Genomic DNA, 15,191 nt, shown 5'->3' on the forward strand with positions numbered 1-15,191 from the left:
CAGCTGGAGTTAAAATGACTAACAAAGAGCAGCAGTAATCTGTGTGTGTGAGTGATGCAACCTACTTTCTATTGGTGTCTTTTCAAGACAATTGGTTTCCTGTTGCGTGGTAAAAAACATAATGTATATTTTGCAGTGAAATACTCTTTAAGAATGTGCTGCAGCTTCTGCCGCAGAGTTCAAACAGCCTTTCACACTGGTGCATTCCTTGGCATCTTAGGCAACCCCGGGCTGATGGGAACTGTAATTTGAGCTTAAAGTTTACCCGAGACTTTGACTTAGAGGACGTACATAATTAATATTTATAGCAACTGTTCGCGGCGCCACTGTTTAGTTTTAAAGGAGCACCAGAGTGCCGCAGAGCACAGATTGGGAACCCCTGCACTAGATAGTGAAACAATGGATTGGAATGATCTTGTGATCAGAAAAGGCAGTACTGCCATGCGTTTGTCTATTGGTGTTATTGATGCAGGATTCTATTTGTGAGCTAGGCGATATGGCTACAGCTGATGACATTAACCAATTTAATTGTGCCCATTCAATAGGAAATTGTCTGATGTATCCCCTCCTTTCATATTGTTAAGATCTGCATCTGACAATGTGACCACTGGCACAGATTATCGGTGTCATGTATGATTTGCTATATTTCTGACATAATGCCAGCCTATTGTTGGTACAATGGAATAAAGATGCTATATGAGAACATCAGTCAGTCAAAGATTCTTTATTCGGCCACTAAAAGCCATAAAAGTACACAAATAAAACACTTAAAAATACAATAACGTCTAGGGCTATGTATAAAGACAAATAGGGATAAAAACAAATACAAAATGCCATTCTAAGTATAAAATTCATCAAATAAAGTCCAAAAGTGAGGGAGCATAGACAGGGTAAACAGCTACATAATCATGCCATATCATGCGCACGTATATTTCCCAGAGAGCATTAGACTGATTCAGCCTAACTACACCATAAGCATCTTCTTCCTAAGTCTTAACCCCTTCCATGCTGCCGTCGGCCATTGGACGACGGCTGCACCACCTGCCCAGTGCTGCCGTCGGCCAAATGGCCGACGTGGCCCGCCCGTTTTGCGGAAGTGCCGCACTTCCGCAAAATCACGGGCGCATGAAACGGGTTAAGGACCCTGTAAAGAAACTTGAGACTCAAAAACAGATCATAGGGGAGGAAAGCATTTGTAAATATAATAATGCAGGCCTTACTTGGAAAATTTGGCTAGATCTAAGGAGCGGGAGAATACATTTTGTATGCAGGGGGTCATACAATTCACAGAGAGACGTAAAACGTAAAGTGACCTGGTCAGAAAGATTGTCACATGGACATGGCTTTAAAGCACCAGGCAAGATATATACATGAGAACATACTTATATTTATGTTTTGGTGATACATGGTTTTGATCCTGAGCTAAACATTGTGTATAGGAAACATATCCATGCTTACGCAAGTTGATATTTTAGGCATTCAGATGGGAGTACATATATACATTGCTAGATATGAGATATAATACAGCAAATTGTTTGTAGTCCAATGTCCAAATTATTACTGCCATCAGAAGGGTATATGTGTCCAGAAATAGTCCACAGAGTGAATGTGTTACACACACTGGAGGAACTTAGTTTCAAGGTATCTTGCTGCTGGTGGTGGAGGTCTAGCCATTCGTACCTCATGGTATTTTGCGTGGACGTCCCTGCCTGCAAGTGTGGGGGGATCCACAGCTGTTAGGGACAAGAGTGTCTGCAGGTGTGCCTTCTTCAGGCAGGGCCTCCCTTCCTGTGGCTACTGCAGTTGTTAATGAACCTGATGTTGGACTATATAAGAGGTAGGTGGTGCTGGAAAAGCCTTTCCCAGGTGTGTGTGAATGTCCGACAGCACCGCAATTGGGGAGTTCATGTTTGAATTATGGGCCGGCTTCTCATGGTGTATGTCCCTCAGCAGCAGAATATTTCCCGGATTTCGGTGAGTACCTGGCCCATCACACCTTGGGACTAATGATAGGCCCTCAAGACTTGGTTGATGGTGGCCTGGGACCAGGCTGAATTCAAGCTAGCCTGCTGATAAGGGGTGATACCCTGAAACTGGTCCCAGGATGCTTGTTTCAAGTCGAGAGAGGACCTGGCCTGGCAGTTCAGGCTGGACTGTTCCCATGGGGAACAGGGTCTAGACTGATCTGCATATGGCTGGTCTTAAACTGGAATTGCATAGTGGGCAAAAAAACAATGGATTTAGGCACAGATCTCTGTACTGGGTGTGAAAGTTTGACATTGTTCAGCATTCCGACCATCAATTGTTCTTTTTGCATCTCACATTGGATTAGCATGAGAGGATGTAGGGAAAGGTTACTGAGTAGTATTTCCTAGGCCAACATAGCAGCAGTATAGTGTTTGGTATTGATGGGTTCGTAATGGCGAAACCTCTCCGAAAGTGGGAGTGGGTTTGACATTTGGGTGATGCAAATGTCACTTTGGCAAAGTGGGTATTTCAATGCTTGTGGCTCTGTGTGCCTTTTGGCCTGTCTCCTAATTCACAACTGAGTGCTCGGAGGACAGCCATATCTATGCATTCCTGATAGAAGACCTTAAACTAGGGCCTCATGGAAAGCTGTGGACCTCTAACTCTGAGGGGTCTTTGTGGGATGGTTACATGGGGGTGTAATTGGCACCTGCATTCCAAGGGGCAGGGTCTTAGCCTCTCTAAAGGTTGTGCTCAAGCCAAGGGATGGCAGACAGGACACATTTTAGAAAGGGCCCATGCATTTCAATGGTGGGTTTTGAACTGACCATTTCTTCACAGGCCATTGTAGGTAAAACTAATGGTACTCAGGCCTCAGAAGCTAGTGACGCTTTTGGATTTGGAACAATACTAAGCTGGTTCTATGCTGGGACATTGACATGAGGAATCATTAGGGCAGGAGGGACTACAACAGGACTATGCACAGACTTATGGTGGCCTCGAGCTTGTCGTGCTCCAGGAAGGGGCTACCAGTTGGTGGATTATGCCTGGAGGTTGCTGGCCTGTAGCTATGTGCCAACCGTCATGGGCTGGATCCCAAAGCACTCTCCAAGGGCAGGTGAGGTGGCCTTCTGTCCACGAGATCCCAGGGACAAAAAGGATGCCACTGTCTCCACAAGATCATAAGGACCGCACTGGGTATGGCAGAGAAAGGTGGAAGTGATCGTGGTTGGGACAAGGACCTGCCTGACGTACACTATCATCATGCTATACAGAGGAGTTAGTGCATACATATCACTTGCTACCTCAGGTACCGGGATGTGTAAAGTTAGTGGAGTGCTGGTGAAGCTTGCAGAGTCTTAGGAGCCATGCTTGCAACCAGGGGACCTCTGCTCGCTTGTGCTCCAGAGAGTGTGGTATATGAGGGGTGTTGGGGGAAACTGAGCTGGGAGCTGAGACCGTCTTCGGACTCCAGATTCGGAGGACAACATTCCCTGACATCACGGCCTCTGTCCGAGTCCTTCGACTCTCTCTCCTTAGATAGACGCCACAAGGTGCTTTGTTGTGGAGAACATCATGACGAGGCCCGGTTTCGTGTGCCTTGTGGGCACCTACAGTTGACTGTCTAGGCTACAGCAGGTCACACCTTTGCTTGAGGGGAAAACATTTCTCCTTACTTAGAAGCGCACCAGCTTCCTGAGTCACAATCTTTTCTCTACAAGGGGGATCTCAATCCCACACTCGAGCAGGTGCCGTAGGGTGCCTGGAGGTCTAATCTGGATGGATGATACTAAGTAACTGTTTCTTTCCATGTTACTTGGTTCCGACAATAAAGTAAACGGGGCGTCAGCCAGAGCAATGTGGATCATTGGCTGGTGTAGTTGAAGACTGAGGGGCTGGGTCATGAGGCGTAGTTGAAGACCTGTAACTGTTTGATGTTTCTGTTAATAAGAAAGTCCGCCAATTGCATATAACTGTAAAGTGGATATACAATATATGTTTCATTTTGATTTCAATGGAGAAGTTTGACAATTACGTATAACTGTAGAGTGTATATACAACGTGTATCTTGTTTTGTCGTCAGTGTGTGTGTGTAATACAAAGACAAGTGTTTTATACATATGGTGTGGAGTCTTTGTAGCATATGCAGTGTGTTGTAAGGATGGTGTTGTGCTAATACTTTACACTCAAGCCCTGAGGATAAGCCTGACTGCTCGGTGTCCCAGCCATCCGGAATGCTCTGGGTCTAACAGGCTCCAAATAATTGTGGCTTTACTCTTTTGATTTCATCCATCATGACAGACAACACTGCCTCTGAAAAACTTGCATTTTTTGGCCTGGCTATATTCCCATATTAAAGTCAGTGTAAAGACAACAAAAAATACCCTGCCGCTGAGTGCAAAGGATTATGGTCTGAAAAGGGGTGTATTTTATAAAAGTGTGATTTGCAGGTGTATCCACTTGTCCAATGGACATTAGGTGTGTTGTATTAGGATCCATTGCCAATGGTTACGGTGCTTTATTGAGAGCATACTGTATGGACTACCGCCGGCGGGGAACCGCTGCAAGGGGATAAGCAGTACAACTGTGTTTTTATTTATCTGCTCGGCGGGAACCCGTGTCCCGGACGGCGAAGGAGTATGAATTGCCAGCATTGCTATCAGCTGCATCGCAGTCGGGATACACTCCGTAGACATGGTCGGCTGTTCAGGCTGCATATATCTTAATAGGGCGGAGGAAAGACCGCGCAATCCACGGAGTACTTAAGACTGCTGTGGTGTGGCCTGAGCCTGGTTTGTGTACACTGTTATGTTAGCATGAGCTTATTAGAAGTTTAAACACCATTTTACCTTTTTGCTGCTTTTGCACACGACACTGCATATAGCTGTTATTGTAAGTTAGGCTCGGTGAAATGCTTTACATGAGAAAGGCTTGTTTTCAGCTTCCCTGGACTTACATCGCGTCCCTAGTCTGCACAGTGAGTGCCCGAGCCTCCAAGGTTATCATAACAAGGTAGCTGTTGTTCGAAGTGATCGGTTCACATTTTTAGACATAACACACTTGCAGCTGCAAACCAACGGAGATTCTAACGCCTTTAATATCACACTGTAAGCATGCTTTCAGGCACTTTGAAGATTTTCCGTTTCCAGAGAGAAAGAACTTGTGCAGATCCTGATGTGATTCATTCCTGCTGATCTTGGAGGTATGGGGTCCCCCAGACAAGCCTAAGAGACCTTCTATATTATAAAACATAGTTCCTAGCTAGGGAGGGTGATTTACTAGGTGCTATAGTACCTATTTTCACCATCATTATAATATGATTTCTCCTTTTGTGTTTTATGGAATTGTAACAATGCTGATTATATTATTTCTTATCATATTTCTGCTTATGTTGGCAAAGATACTGCATCTGAGAGCACAGGATTAAAATAAATGTTTTAACCCTTCCCGTGCATCTTTTTTACTCCTGTTGTGGACTGGTATGAGAGTATAACGAAAGAGTGATCTTGCTTCCCACCATTCCTGAGTATAACCTAAGTCGCATGTTCTGGGTTGTCTAATCATTGATTCCTATGCTGTAGGACTAAAAGCTTATGAGACACTGATGCTAGCTGGTTAGGGTTTCTAGCTACTAAGGTGAGTTTTTTGGTACACCACAATTCACTGAGGTCCTGGGTCTCTGTGCACAGTTCTGTGTAGGAGCAGAATCCCTGCGACATGGTGCACCTAACGTTGTGGTCTTATTGTGAGACTCTCGAGTAGTGCTTATATCAGTCCTTGACCCCCTCACTATTGTTTCTGGTTGACAGTGGTAACGGATAAACCTACCTATAGTTACATAGGTCTCTTCAAGCTTGATAATTTAAAAACGGTTTCGATTTGAATTATCACCCAGTTGGGATACATTTAATTGCATTGTCCTTTTTATTTCTGTGTCATTATGGCCCTTGATATCCTGCAGCACAGTAGGTTGGCAGTCCGTAAACATTTGCAAGGCTTTAACGTCGCCTTGGAGGGCATTGCAGTTGTATTTGTTGTGAGTGCTAACGCAGCTTACCCGTTTGAGCTTTTCTACTCATGGGTTACGTTTCCTGTCGTTAATGGAGACACCAATGTGTTTCATACTTACACTCCCACTGCCGTGCCTCTGGAGTACACTCCTTATAGGACGCAGGAGGTTCCGATTTCTGCTTGGCAGCACCGCGTCTGGTTTGATGGCACCCTTCCCCACACTCTAACGGCAGTTAGATTAGGTCCTTTGTCCATTCCAGGTGCTTCTTGGCCTGTTTTGGCTGGATTTACCCAGCACCCGTGTGCAGGGGAATGCCCCTTGCTTGAATTGAGGCCCCTTTATACCTCTGCAGTAGCGGTTATTAGGGTTCTAGTTCATTACATTTCCCGCAACATGTGAGGAGGGTGCCCTGGTATTGTGGCGCATCCAGTTGGGCCGAACGGGTTGAAGCTTAGTCCCGTTATGGTTAATGCGGTTATGGGCAAGCATCCCCAAGATAAGGATGAAATGCCTTTTTGGCTTGCTGAGAAATTTGACCAACTGGAGGCAGTATTTCCTAAAAGAACTCCTGGGGAGGAACACAGGATTCTTACAATTAGTTTGCAGAAAGACTTAGTACCTGAAGTGACTGACTGTACCACATGGGGTATGATTTTTGCGGCAGTCGAGATGCTTCGGCACACCATAAATGTCTGTCCTACCCTCCGTCATTAAGCGTGTTCAGGATGAGCACGGGCCGGAGGCGGCTGTTGAATTGGGAATAAGACTCGTTGGAGTGTTTGATGTTTTTTTCGATCTCGTCTTTGCTAACGTTAAGGTAGATGCGGTAAGCTTCCAGGTGTCAAATGCTTTGCGCAATGTCCCCGATGCAGAGAAACCCCGGCAGTTACCGATAATTATCACGGCGGCTCATAAGACCGGTGGCCGTAATAGTTTGGGTGTTAAGCCTTTTGCCAAGGCAGCACAAAAGCAAACACAGGCGGCAAAGTCTGACAAAGATGATCGACCCCCAGGTCCTAAACAGACTTGGACTAAAAACTAAAGAACAGGGAAAAAAGCAACAGAAACAGGGGTCCCTTTCCTCCTCGCCAGTACCTGTGTCTACTGAGCGCACTTATGAATTGCACGACCGCGCAACGATTAAGTTAACTGATCGCTTTCAGGTTCCTGAACAACGTTCTCCTCGTTTTTTGCAGGATTCATCGGTCTCACCCACCGGTGGAGGAGACGGCGGACCGGGGACGGGTGCGAAGCAAGACCCACCCCGCAAGACTGAAGGTAAAGGCAAGCAGGATGACTCTTCACGTCAGAGACCCCAGTTTCAGAAGAAGGAAGTTGCTGCTGTAACAGTGAGATATGCCACAGAAAATGAGAATGCAGCTTCGGAACCTGACATGGGCGCTGATGCCGTTGGACAGCGCAGCGGAGATTACCATAGTGCGAGAGGCCCTGTGTCCTCTACTGAAGGTGACAGCGACTGACACATTTGTTATAGTTGAGACAGTTGACACTAGAGTGGCACCCCTTGAAAGACTTTTTGAAATTGTCCTTTTATTTGAAGGTGAGATACAACGTTCAATAAAAGGGGTATTTTGTTGGTGGAGATCGACTGGCCCCCCCCCCACCATTTGTTTTAGCTGCTCCGCAAGGGGAGGAGGTGATTCTGCCTAGTTTCTCGCACACAGTGCTGAAGGAGCAGGCTCTGCATTTTGCAGAAGATTGGGCTAAGGTGCTTGTGCCGGCTTTGTACCGTACTCACTGTGGGTGGGACAAATTATCCCCCAGACATGAGAACCCCTTACGGTCTATGCCACAGCCTCAACCCCAATACCTCATGCGGCATGAAGCGAAAGCTCCCGTGGCTGAGATCCTTGAACAATTGGAATATCAAGGTGTGATTTAAACGTGTGTGTCTCCGATGAATAACCCTCTTTTTACTGTGACTAAGCTGGATGGCTTGTACCGTTTGGTATTGGATTACCACCACCTGAACTCACATTGCCGTACGTATGCGGTACAGAATACTCACAGTTCTGCTCTTGTGAATAGTCTCGTGCACAAAAGGTTTAAAGCCAAACTTGACATATCCAATGGCTTCTTTGCCCACAACCTGTCCCCTCTTAGTAGCCAATGGACAGCTTTTACCAGTGGTGGCAAACAGCGACAATTTAGACGTTTGGCTATGGGCTATAAAAACAGCCCAGGCATCTTTGCCGCCTGCATAGTCTCTCTTTTAGAGGGACTCGACTCAGATGCTTGTTCGTATGTGGATGACATTTATCTCACAGACGACGAATTATGGCCGCATCTGTGTCGTGTAGACCGCTTTATTTGCCGTTTTGCGGACTTTGCAAAATCTCACATTGCAGAGTACACAGTGTTGTTCCTGGGCTAGGAGCTCAACAATGAAGAAAGAGGTTTAGCTCCTCACTTTTTGGAAAAATGCGCACAATTGCGCGCTCCCACCTCACTGAAAAAACAAAATGTTTTACTGGGCTTTTTGAATTTCGGTCGTACTTATATTCCCGATTATGCCCAGCGTATGAAGCCTCTTTATGCTTTGATACAACCTACTTTTTCCAAATCTTGCTGGCTGCCGGCACATTCAGCCATTTTGCAGTCTTTGCAGGCTGATCTTTTAGAATCTAAATTCTTGTTGACTCGTGATAACCACACCAACCTGGTGATAAGAATCGTAACAGGGCCGGTGGGTTTCACGTACCTCACTTTTAATGAGGGTGACACAGTCCCTATCACTTACAAGTCACACTTGTACACTTCGGCTGAGTTGCGGTTTTCCACTGTGGAAAAAGTTTTCATAGTAGTGCAAATGGCGATTCTAAAGGAAAGTGCACTGTCGCAGGGAAAACGCATTTTGGTTGTTACTCCGTATCCTGCCTTGGAGGCGGTTACGAAAGCCGGTGTACCAAATTCGAAGGCTTTGCACCTGAGGTGGATACAGTGGGCCACGTCATGGACATCTCCGGATGTCATGTTCATTTTTGATTCCTCTCTGCAGACTCAGGAGTATTTTCAGTATGAATTCGTTCATCAGGCTCCTCTGACCATGCGGCCATTAGAGAATTTCCACTGTATCATTTACACTGATGGTTCTGCGCAAGCGGCTACAGGTTCAAGGCACGCATATTCTTCGGCCTGCGCAATAATGATTGGTACTATGGTGGATGGTGAATTCAAGTCCGATGTTGGGCATACACAGACATTAGGGGACTGTATCGCCCAATTGGCAGAGCTTTGTGCTCTAATGCTCGCATCGGAGTACGCTGATCCCAGTGTGACTACTCTTATCGTAAGTGACTCTTACTACTGTGTTCAATCATACAATGACAATTTATCCTTTTGGACTCAAAATGACGATCGTGACTCCAAAGGTCGCACAATAAAACATAAAATGATCTGGGTTCGAGTGGCTGAACTTAAAGAACGGCTACCACTCGTCTTTGTAATTCATACTCTTGGTCACCAGCGTGTTGGAGGTCACGCTGTTGGCAATAGTCTTGCCGATGAGGCGACTAAGACAGCAGTTGCAGCATATTCTGTAGCAGCAGTTATACGTTCCAAAAGTAAGATTGATGATGACATCTTGGCAGCTATTGCCGCAACAGAGAAGCAAGGTAATTACCCGAAAGGTTTCCCTTCGAAATACTGTTATCATTTAAGTCCTGATAAAGTTGCTTATGTGAGAATTAACGACATTGGTGACAGGTTGATTCCCAACGTGGACCACAGGCAGTCTTTGATTACAGCGGCTCATGAGAGCATGGCGTCTGCGCATGCCGGCGTGTTGGCTACTGTATCTCTCCTACAACAGCGTTACTGGTGGGGCAGATTTTATAAACAAACATGTGATTATGTCCTTCATTGTGACATTTGCCAGCAGATTAAACCTTCTTCTGCTGCACGCCCACCCCAGACCCAGTTGTACATATTTAATAAACCACTTGTGTGTGTTTATTTAGATCACTGCAGTCCTTTCTCCTCTGATACTGCGTATAAGTACATCTTAGTTGCAGTTGATTCATGCACACGTTTTGTGTGGTTGTGGCCCCAACGGAGTGCTGATTCTCGAACTGTCATCAGAGATTTGCGTGTCTTTGTGGTAAGTTTTGCATTTGGTACCTTTCATTCGGACCAGGGTCCAGCGTTTACCTCTAAGGCATACAAGGATACCATGCGTTCATTGGGGGTCCAAGTCAAATTTTCATCGCCATATCGGCCTCAGGGCAATAGTTTTGTGGAGTGGATGAACCGTGACTTAAAGCAATCCTTGACAGCTAGGGTATTAGGTACAGGCCGGAACTGGCTCACCCACCTCAATAGCGTTCAGCGTACACTTAATAATCTCCCTAGAAGGTCTCTAGGTGGGCCAACCCCATACGAAATGCTCTTTGGCATAAGAATGTTTGTTCCGGACCTTGAGAGTCTAGACATGGTGGCGTCGGCCGCATCCTTTGACGTATATGAACACTCTACTGTTGTACAGAATCTACAAAAGACCAGAGACAGTCTTGCAAAGGATCATTTGCCCTCCACATCTGATGCTGCGTTGCAGATTACGGTAGTTGGCTGGCTACCCCGAGTTGGTGAACTGGTCCGAGAGAAGATTGAGAACAAGAAGGAATTCGGACCCTCATATCGTGCTCCAGTTCCTGTGCTTGGCGTAAAGGGTACAAGAACAGCCATTTTACCTCCACTTCCTGGTCGAAAGAAAAAAAGGTACATCTCTATTGACAATGTCAAACTACACAGAGTGGCCGATTCTTCTTAGTATGACACCTGCGGTCTCCTGTCCAGCAATGCTGAGAAACTCCGTTTTGGCTCCGGCACCTACCACCAGGCCTGATGTTGCCATTGAGATGACTACAGTTGCAAATCCTTTATTGAATGCACCTGCTGTTGATCGCCTTGTTGAAACTGAGTACACTTATTCCACTGACTTATCTATGCCCGATTTAGAGACCTGTGTGGCTAATCAATCACGTTTTTCATTTGACACTGCCTCTGCCGCATCAAAGTCCCCATCAAAAGTTTTAATTTTTGCTGTATGGTTTAAAAACATTTTTAATTCTTCAATGGACTTACATTTGGCTGGTGCTTTTTTCAATGTTTTTGGTCATGTCCATTAGATTTGTGGTGTATTTTTTTCGTCTTGTGAATGGACACTATGTTAAAAAAAGAACTACAATTAGATTAATTGATGGAAAATTGGCACCCCACTCCTCATTACACAGAATAAAGAGGGACCAGACCTTTGTGAATATCACTGCTTGGCCTGTTCTGGATGGGATTGTATGGGATGCTGTTAAATGTCAAATACATGGTCCCCCAGAGGTTATTAATGTCCCTAATGTACTTCATGTTTCAATGGGGGATGTGGTTAAACAAAATATACACTCTGAGGATTGGGATGTCCAAGCCATAGAGACTCTGTTTTCTGATTTAAAATATTATGCTGCCTTTGATGCTGAAGATTTGTACTTAGATTCTGCTAATTATGCTGATTGTTCTATTACCAACACTATGGCAATCACTTTCTATACAAAGCAAATACATTTAGAAATGTGGTTAATTACACCCAATGGGAACATTGTCCCGCTCCTGTTGAAGGCAGCTCCAAAACTCTTTTGAAAAAGTTTTCTTACTTTGCTGATTCTGATCAGTCTAATCCTGCTGCATATTATTTTAAGATGACTGAGAAGACCTCTTCCAAGGTTAGACTTACCCACTCGAAAATATTGTTTTCTAAGTCCTTCATCGACCACCTGACTGTAGGGGGCTATGAGCTGTGGAAGGATACTATTGATCTTAAATTTGTTTGGGGTTTGAAAAATTGGCAAGTGCAAGGCACTGAGCCTTTACATCGTGCATGTATCATCACGAACCATATGTTGTTTTTGAATTCGACTATTTCACAAACCACCTGCTTTGGATTGGCCACTGCTAAAAAATTAAATGCTCCTGCTATTCCTGAGTTGGGAGAATACTCCAATTAGGATAATTACACCAGTATGTCCCTTAGTGATGTACAGACCCTGTTACAAAATTTGTCCTTTAACATTTCCAGTTTGGATCAACAAGGTTGGTTATTATGGCAAAAAAGTGCAGATTCATGCCAGCATCGTTTTCTGGGTTTGGCCCCTGGCTATACGCAGGTTCGGGTGGATCCCCGTTTTGAAAGCTCACATTCTGTCACTACCTATTCTGTAGGCAAGTTATGTCAGAACTGGCTCAAACTCTCCACCCTAGCATCAGTTAAGCTTCATTTATCTAAATTGAATGACGATGTTGATTTAAATGACTTTGTAAAAGGTCCTGCGAAAGGCACATCCAAAAGATGGGTTTATGCTGTTTCTAATAAACTTTGGAAACTGTCCCAAATTGAATCTGCTTCAAGGTTGCGCGCTATTGAGCAAGCTAATTTAGAAAAAGTGCTTGCAGTTGTAGATAATAGCATTAACACACTTTCTTCCCGAATTTACACATTGGATAACATTATTTCTTCTGTCTTTGATATTGTGCAAGATGAAGTCTCAGTTTTGTACCATGAACTAGTTGCGTTCCATTATGCAGTTTGCATGGACTTCACAAATGTTTATGGCTGGGAAGGTGCCTTGGGACTATATGAACACTTCCTCACTATTCTTACCATTTAATCTGACTGTTAAACAACAATTCATGTCAATGAAAGATGCTACAAAGATACTGCATATTGAAAAATTGGACCCTTTACCATTTTCTGTGGCTGCAGTTTGGCTTATACATTGGTTAATCACACTCCCTTTCCCGCTGTTGAAGTTCGAGTCATGTATGAAGCACTATGCCATAGGTAGATATGAGCCGTTAGGTACCGCATATCTCCATGAGGTTTGGTCTCTGCCCTTTACATATAGATGCCTGCGGGAGGGTAAAGAAGTTTATTTAAAAGGTGAAGATTGCACTTCCACTCCCGACCACTCATTGGTCTATAGGCATATACAATTGCATGGCTCTTGTAATACCTATGCACCGAATTTGGCCTCTATTTCAAAAGAGCTATTATATCGACTTTCATGCTGTTAGCTAATGGTAGTTATTTATTATTAAATAATGAAGATTTTTGTGGTATGCTGGCTGGAATTCCGTACATTGTAACTGTCTCCCAATGTGTAGTCTGTTGCAAAAATGTTCTGTTTCCTCCTCCACATGGGACGCTCGATGTATCCATCTGGCCTTCTATTCTGACCTTGAAAGGAGAGTTCAACAAGATGAGTAAAATAAGAGCCCCTTTGTCTCAAAAAGAAGTCGCTCTTACATCTGCACGTGAACATTGCTAACACTCATACTGAGGTACATGCTTTATTAAATACTGATCCGCCCCTCCATTTTGATGCTTTTATTCACACTATTTTTAATGCCTCTTCAAACTAGGGCTTGGCACACTTTTTTAAGTAGTAAGTTCAGGCCTTGTGACTTCATTCCAAACTATGGGGCAGACTAGGATAGCGGACGGATCGCCACCGCCATGCAGGCGGTGTCGATCCGTCCGCCATCTGTGCCCGTCCGCTACCAATTTTCCCCCCGCCATATTACAATGGCGGCGGGACTGTGGCGGACAGAAACACCGTCCGACGCTTTTCCGTCCCGGTCGCCTTGTGGCCGGGGCGGAAAAGGGTTCATATGGCTGACGGTGTCTTCCAGACACCGCCAGCCATATTACGTTGGCCGGATGCAGATGCCTTTCCGTATCGGCAATGCCGCCACGGAAAGGCATACGGGCTTTGCTTTGGGGGCCCGTTGCGGGCCCCCAGGGTCAAGGGGAGGGTGGGGGGTACACATGGGGGGTACATATGGTACCCCCCTGCGTTTCACAGTACAACATGCCGCGCGGTGCCTGTCATGTTGTGCTGTGAAACGCACAACATGCATTTTTGACATTGCAGCGGATGGTGCTTTCAGCACCGTCGGCCGCAATTTTAAAAATGCAGGATGCACCCGCCACTGTGGCGGGTGCATCCTAATTTGGGGCACGGTACCTCCGCCCTTGTGGCGGACGGTCCCTGTCCCAGACAGGATGGCGGACGGACTTTGTCCGTCCGCCATCCTAATCGACCCCTATATTTGGTGTGATACCTGCATTTTTTCATTCTATATTTTCCAGCCTGTTTGGCGTTTTCCCGTCAATTCTCGCTTTAGCTGCTGGTGTGCTGCTGTTAATTTGCTTACTACAAAATGGTTGCACATCCTGTGCCCCACGCCGACCTGCCCCGGCTGCTCCAACTTTGTGACTGGATGCTTAAATACTATGGATTGCTGCCTCTTGCTATATTGAGTGTGGCATATGGTTTATCTTTCCGGTTTTCATATTTTACATGCGTGCAGCCTGTTTTCCACTGCCTGGATTGCTGTTTTGAATGGGCTCTGGATTTGTGTCTCTGCAATAAGACGTCTCCCTAACCCGGATTATGATCTACTAATGAGTCCCTTAGTTGCTCATGAACTATATTATTCTTGTGTCGGAATAATAGCCTGTGCGGCAGCTCATGGCGTCCTGGGCAATTGGAATATATGGACTGCAGCCCATGACTTTCTGTCACGCAGTTATCTCAAAGAACATCCGAGTTGTCCTCTGATAGTGCTAGAGGCTCCGGCTGTTGAGGAAGATGTGTATTCTTTTCCATTGCTAAATTGGATGGCTAAAATGTTTGCTGAAGAAAACAACAACTTCCTGTTGGAGGCTGTTGCAATGTATTGTGCCTATACGCTGTTGGATTGAATTGACATTTTTAATTCTCATTGCTTCATAGACACGTACTGCACTGAATTTTTTTTTTGAATTTTTTTTCTAGTGTCACACATGTTTTTGACACGATGTTCCCCTATTGGGTTACTTGTATTACATATTTACTAATTCAGATTTAACTCCCAATTACCTGGTTTGGCCAAATTTTAACATTGGTTCTGTCTCATTCGAACTTGAACTCTGCATTCTAAATACTTGCCCCTCACGTCTTGTGCGTTCTCCGATCAAGGGAGGGTGTGGCGTGGCCTGAGCCTGGTTTGTGTACACTGTTATGTTAACATGAGCTTATTAGAAGTTTATATGCCATTTTACCTTTGTGCTGCCTTTGCACAAAACACTGCATATAGCTGTTATTGTAAGTTAGGCTGAGAGAAATGCTTTACATGAGAAAGGCTTGTTTTCAGCTTCCCT

This window comes from Lissotriton helveticus, chromosome 11, assembly GCF_964261635.1.
Source record: "Lissotriton helveticus chromosome 11, aLisHel1.1, whole genome shotgun sequence".
Lineage (NCBI taxonomy): Eukaryota > Metazoa > Chordata > Amphibia > Caudata > Salamandridae > Lissotriton > Lissotriton helveticus.